Genomic DNA, 7,066 nt, shown 5'->3' with positions numbered 1-7,066 from the left:
TGGTAGAGCCTGATTCTCACTTTTTTTTTTTTTCTGGAGGAACACTGGAAATTTCACTGCACTATGGCCCCAACAGGTTATCATAAGAAATTCCTGTGATTTTAACTCAAACATTTCTGCTAATAGATGAAAAGAGGGGAAGGATTTTGTGGAGAGAGGAATAAATCCCTCAGTCATAAAGTTATGTGATGCCAATTAAAATGCTCTCCCAGGCTGCAAAGCAGCTGCCAGACAACAGAGTGTTTTCAGAAAATAATTCTGGAGAGGGTCTAGGAGTCACAAGGGCTTTTAGCATTCATCCTCAGAACATTTCATCCACAAACATAACGCCATGCAAAAGCAAAGAGAGTTTGCCAAGCACAGAATTTCATTTATCACCCTGGTAGTTTACTTAATTAGAATAAACCCAGACTTCCTTAAGACTCTTTTGTAAGCCTAAACCTCATCACCGCAAACTGACTTTTTAATTATGTGGTTCTTAAGAGCCTTTGGGCATGTAATAGGACAGACTGTAAATACAGCCATTCACACACACACACACACACACACACACACACGCACGCACGCACGCACGCGCGCACACGCATGCTTTGGGAAAATCTAGCAGTAGGTATTAAAGGTATTCACATTACTTTTCCATGACTTGAACTTGATAAAGACAAATATTAATCTCTACAAGCCTCGATTTATTTTCCACAAAATACAGATAAAATAGTTGCTGCTTCAGAGCTACTATTTTGCTTTCAAGATTAAATAGATGTTTGCAGAGTGCATAGTACACTGTTTATATGATACATTTAAGCAACAAATATGAAAGCTAATTTTAATGAAAAGAATAATAAATGGAAGTTAAAGTCTGAGTTAGAGTCCTATCACTGTCATTAGCTACATGGATGATCTTAGAAAAATTTCATTTTATTACTTATCTTCTGTTTTCCTGCATGTAGTACCAGACTACATTCAGGATCAAAGAGTCTTAATTTTATTACCATCTAGCTATGATCAGATCTATTAAGAATTCTAAACAACTAATGTAACGAAGGTTAAGTTATATAAGCTTTTTCATTAGGCTGTTTTTTAAAATTCATATCTGAGAGAGGTTGTGCATAATAAGAACCTTTTATTAATCTACTTATGAAAAGATGTCAAGGATAAGGGTATTTATTCTTATAATGAACTATTCTCAAGTAGCCTTACTCAGTTCTTTTTTCAGGCAATAAAAACTATGAACAACCATCCCAATAATAAAAAAAAAAAATTAAAAAAAGTCATGAAAAAACTGGAGGGCTATAAGAAGGCATCCTTTAATTTCTATCAATGACCAGGAATGATAATAGTTAATTCATAGCAGGCAACTTTAAAGTGAAAACAGGAACCCTAAACATTTAGTACCAATGTAAATTTATGCCATGAAGGTTTTCAATGAAACCTGAAAATTTTGAACTTTTTCTTACCTATATGCTAGGGTAAGGTGTCTAGAGTAGATTCAGGTAAGAAATCAAATGAAAAAGACACACATTGCACAATTCCCAATATTGTGAAGATAGAATATAAATAAATCTCCTGGAAAAGAAGAAAGCATCAAAGAAACAAATCTTTGGAAAGAATTGGGGAAAAAAAATCAGTTGTGCTAATAGATAACCCAAAGCTGACACTCATTCAATACACTCATAGGTCAAAACACAAAACAAGGAGAATTTTACTTATAACAGAATGACAGCTAAAAAGAAGTGCATCAAAAATTGTGGAGTGCAACAATATTGTTGCACATTTTATGTCTAATTATCCAACTTATATTTTAACCATGAAAACATGGGTTATTCAAAAACAAGAGTTGAAAAGTTTTATCCCTCATGATTGTGTTACAAAACAATTGAAGTCTAAATCTGACAGGTTTCTAAGGGATTTAAAATTTCTCTAATTCATATATAAATAGAAGTTTCTCAGTTGGAGTGATATGATAACTTCAGATCCAACTATATATATAGTTTATCTTGTGTTTTGTTTTGTTTTGTTTGCTTGTTTGTTTGTTTTTTAGGAAAAAGAAATTGTAAAAAACCCCACAAACTGTACAGTTGACTTAAGAGAACATGAAAATTGAAAACTGAATCCTTGACCAAGCTTTTTCTCTTTCGCTTGGGGGGAGCCAATCCTAGAGATTACAATGACATCATCAGTCATTGTAATTGATGGAGTTGCTACGATAACATTCTTTACCCCAGTGTAAACACTGATGGATCCTTCGAGAGATGCCTTACATTGCAAGTCTGGGATTTAGTTTATGGGTCTGACAAGTGTGACCTTTAAAATAATGCATTTGCTATAAAAGAAGAAAGAAAACTCTTTATAACTAAAATATATTGGCTACAAGTTTACTTTCCAGCTAGTAATCTGATTACAGTCAAAATAGCACACCAAAATGAAACAGTTTACCTGTGATCAATTTAATGTGGTTATAAAATGCTAATTATGAGAGAAAACACATTCAAGGTTTGTGGTACCTACGTCTATAAAACTTGCAGAGAATCTAACATTCAGTGATGTGTAGCACATATGGGTAAGCAGATGGCTGAAGTATTATTTTTAAAAACAAGACTTTTGCTGACAAAATACAGAACAGGAATGGTGTGATTGGAAACCTAAGAGGATGTTATTTATGAGGTAGTAAACTCATGCTCAGTAATTGGATTCTTGCTAAATTGCAGATAAAAAGGACTTTGGGTAAAATGAGTGTTTGCAGCTACAGAAATGCATGAGAAATTCATCTCACATTATACATACCTGTAATTTTCATCGTACCTCATAACCTTTTACTTCTGTGGCTTGAGGAGGGGAGGTTGTAAGAGATGGTAGTTTTACTTACCATATCAGGAATGATACGTGGGAAATGTTAACTTATCTCTTCTTTTTTGATACAATTCTTGGGGACAAAAACAGAAAATAATTCAGAATGTGGACATATACAAATTAGATATAAAATATTTTTAAAATCTCTGTACAAAGGCTATATAACAAAAAACATATAACAAAGCCATTTAACTTGGTCAAAGGGTTTAGGCTTTCAGTTAGAAGATGAATAATTCTGGAAATCTAATGTATGGCTTGGTGACTTAATTAATAATACTATATTCTATATACAAAATTTGCTAAGACAATACATCTTAAGTGTTCTCAAACACACACACACACAAGGTAACTACGTAAGGTGATGAATGTCGGTGATTATTTCATAATGTACACATATATCAAATCATTGCATTGTATGCTTTAAATATATATAATTTTAATTTGTTTATTATATCCCAACAACCCTAGGAAGAAGTAAATTGTCTATTTTGATGTCCCTTCTTTGAATTTAATTAATGCACTGATTAAATCCCCAATACTTACCATGAGATTTTCTGGGAACCTGTATGCTGCCTTGAATTTTCTATCACCTGGCTGAAATCAGAGATTATCTCTACAATTTTATTCTCATAACCAAGTAGTTGGCTTCTCCAATAGTAAGTAGTAACATTTTTTCTGAATAAATAAATAAAACCCTATTACTCAATTAATAAATGTTAAATTTTCACATTTAAAATTGCAGTATGTTTTGGGTGGAAGTTTAACTTTTATTGAATAATAACCATTTTTAAGAAAATAAGTTTCAATATTCTATAATGAGAATTAGCTTAAATCTCAATTTTCCTACCTGTGGGTGAATTAGATCTGTATTATCACGGAACTATGAGGTATAAATTACATGTGAAGACATCTAAAGACCAAGTACATAATTTACGTGGTAACCTTTCCAAATATTCATAACTAAGTTTTTGTCATATTTTAATTTAAAAATTAAAGGTATTCAATTCACTTTCATACACAGTTTTTGTCATATATCATGTAATCTATCTATATACAACCATTATATGTATTATCTATTATATATAATCTTGTTACATATAAATTATATCTTCAAATATATATTTCCATACTAAAAACTTGGCTAATAGAAACATATGTAAATAGTATGCAATATGTAGCTTTTGGGGGGAAAACCAACATTTATTGTGCTCTTCCAACCCCTCATAAATGTATTTCATCAGCTTTTCTCTTCGTTAGGGGCATCACAGACATGGGGTGTGACCCTAACTCCCCCTACTGCCGTCCCTGTGACCAACTCAGGAGAGGAAGGTGCCTTCTCTGGGACAAGCCTTTGCAAATGGGCTGGGCCAGAGAGCAGTTCCATCCAGGCCTTGACACAGGCCAGGTTAGCCAGTAAGGACCCCAGAAGTGTAGTAAATTTAATTTTCTCAAAACAAACAAACAAAAACAACCATACCCCTCCTCCCCACACAAAGACAGCAAAAAGAAATAAAGAGAGAAAGGAAGAAAGTAAAAACTATTATAATACCTCAGTAGGGCCCTGGCCAGTGTGGTGCAGTTGTTTGGGCATTGTCCCCGACATTGAGGGTTGCCAATTCAATCCCTGGTAGGGGCATGCAGGAGGCACCTGACTGATGTTTTTCTCTCTCAAATCAATGTTCTCTCTCTCTCTCCCTCTCCTTCCCTCTCACTCTAAAAATCAATAAAAATATTTCAAAAAGTGAAATGAACTTTGTAATTAAAAAAAAACACCCCTCAAATGAAACCTCAGTAGTGTCTCAGCACTCAGTTTATATATATATGAGAGAGAGAGGATCACTAGAAAATAGTTTAAAAGACAACAAAACCAACAAGGTCATCTCCAGGTGATGGTTCAGAAATAGGGTGTCAGCCCTGCCCTCAAGCAGACTAGCAGTGCCCAGTGGAGGAGGTTGAGCTCTCAGCAGAGAGAAGCACCGCGACAGCACCATGGACAGCGACAGCACCAGCAGGCTCCCTGGTTGGGGAAACTTCCATGCACACTGCAGACAGGCCTGTTCCTGGTGAGGGAGAGCGTCAGCTACCCCTCATACACAAACACAATGTGTGTGCTGTGAACCAAGGTGGAGCACTATTACATTAGCCCGTTCTGTGCCAAGGTACCAGGACAGCAAGCTCAGCAGTGACAAGGAGGTGCCCTTGGAGAAACTCATGCAGCTGGTGGATCATCACTACCCTTCAGACACCATAGATGCTGTATGAGCCTCATCAGGCCAAAGGTCATAGAAGGCACAGTGCAGGCTCAGGATGAGGTCTCTCATAGGAGCTGGGCGCTGACCATGACGAACCTGAAACTACTGGGGACCTCTGGGAGGAGGAAATATGGGGACCTGATGCTGGAAGTGACCGAAGAAAACATATTCTCTCTACAATGCATTAAGGATTAGGATTGACGCCACTGCTCAAGCCTTTCTAGCTGAAGCCTTGGCCATGACACAACTTTGGCATGGAGCCACGTGTGGCTTCTGGGTGTGATTGTGGAGGAAAGAGGCGGGCTCTGCTTAGTCACTGAGGACATGGAGGAGGGGAGCCTGGTGGATTTTCTGCAAGGGCAGAGTCTATTGATGCTGAACAGAGACTGTCTACTCAAGTTCTCAGTGGATGTCTTCAAGGTCATGGAATATCTGGAGGGCAACAACTTCTGGACTGAGACCTGTCTTTCCACGATTTGCCAGTGTCCTGGAACTAAGTGGCCAATGACAGCAACTTCAACCTCATCAAGGAAGTCTCTAGCACAGGGACAAACACAGGCTGCAGGTCAAGTGCACAGCACCTGAGGCCATGAGAGTGAAGATATTCTCCAAGCCTGAGGTGTAGTTTCCTTTTCTGGGGAATCTACTCCTTTGGGTCAGTGTTTTATTCAAGACTAACCTTGAAGGACATTGGCCCTTAGGTGAAGAAGGGATGCACACTACAAGATAGATGTCCCAGTGGATGCCCACCTGCAGGCTGGGGGTCCTGAAGAACTGCTGGCAGCTGGAAGCCACCATGTGACCCTCCTTCCTGTGGCTCCTGTAGGAGCTGCCCTGGTTACTGCCAGTGCACAGGTCATGGGCCTGTAAGGACTCAGCCTCAATTGGTTGAGGATCTTGCACCCTCACTCCCTGGGCTCAAACCTTACACCAGTGGGCATTTTTTCTCTCTCCCAACTTGTGCCCCTTCTGGCCTCCCAGAGTCCCCGTCCACGCCTGGGACCTTCTTTTGTGGGCCCAACTATGGGGCTTCAGTATCCCACTGAATCCTTCAAGAAGGGAGGAGGCCGAGAAGCAAGAGTCACATATATCTACTATGGTAAGGCTACTACTAGCCTCCCATCTCTTATTCTCTTAAGGTTTTAGTCCTTTGCTTTTTAAAAGATTTTTTCCACATGTTTATTTTTTAAGAAAGTACACAGAAACGGGAATGTTTTCCCCATCCTGCACTAGAGTTAGGACCATCACCCCAGATTTGTTTCCCATCTGTGTCCCATGTCTCCTTGGTAGTCAGCAGCTGCTTGTATGAACTTGATGATGTCACCATTTGCATGTGCCCCAGGCAGACATCTGGTAGGGGTGTGGAGTTCATGTGCCCTGCCACCCGCCCACCTGTCCTGTATGATGAAATCATAATAAATGATTCCATGAAGGAAAAATGCATAAACATATAATATTAGGAAAAGCACTGGCATTAATCAACTAGCGAGCAAAACATTATTTGTGCACATTATTAGTGTAAGCAAATAGCTAAAGCTTATGGGTCATAGTTACATTATATTGGAGACTTTTGATCTATATTAGGCAAACCATCCATGTCTGTTCACAATGACCTATTTTTGATACATTCTTGTCAGTAGAAACATCAGCATTGCATCAGCCTACAGAAGGGCAGCACATTTCTTATGTGTGTGTGGGGCGGGGGAGGGTGAAGGGGGGGGCTCTAGCCTGAAAAACATTGTCGAATACAGTATCGTTATTGACATAAAATGACTTTGGAATCAGAAAACCTGAGTGTAAGTCCCATTTCAGCTTCCTACTAAATTGCAAGTTTAGCTCTCAGCTAAATTGATCTAAAGTCCAATTTCCTCACATGCAAAAATGTCAATCAATATTACCTACTTCACAAGTTGTAGCACTGAGAGAAAATAAGTTCTGCTCTTAAATTGGTGCTTAGCACAAGTGAC

General features: G+C 38.3%; 1 pseudogene; it reads left to right on the top strand.

Annotated features, from left to right (window-relative positions):
* The window catches only part of LOC102768826, a 120,571-nt pseudogene extending 114,847 nt beyond the window's left edge, over nt 1-5,724 (top strand).
* Nucleotides 5,725-7,066: the final 1,342 nt, after the last annotated feature.

Source organism: Myotis davidii, unplaced genomic scaffold, assembly GCF_000327345.1.
Source record: "Myotis davidii unplaced genomic scaffold, ASM32734v1 scaffold442, whole genome shotgun sequence".
Classification (NCBI taxonomy): Eukaryota; Metazoa; Chordata; class Mammalia; order Chiroptera; family Vespertilionidae; genus Myotis; species Myotis davidii.
This window is presented reverse-complemented; position numbering and strand designations above follow the sequence as displayed.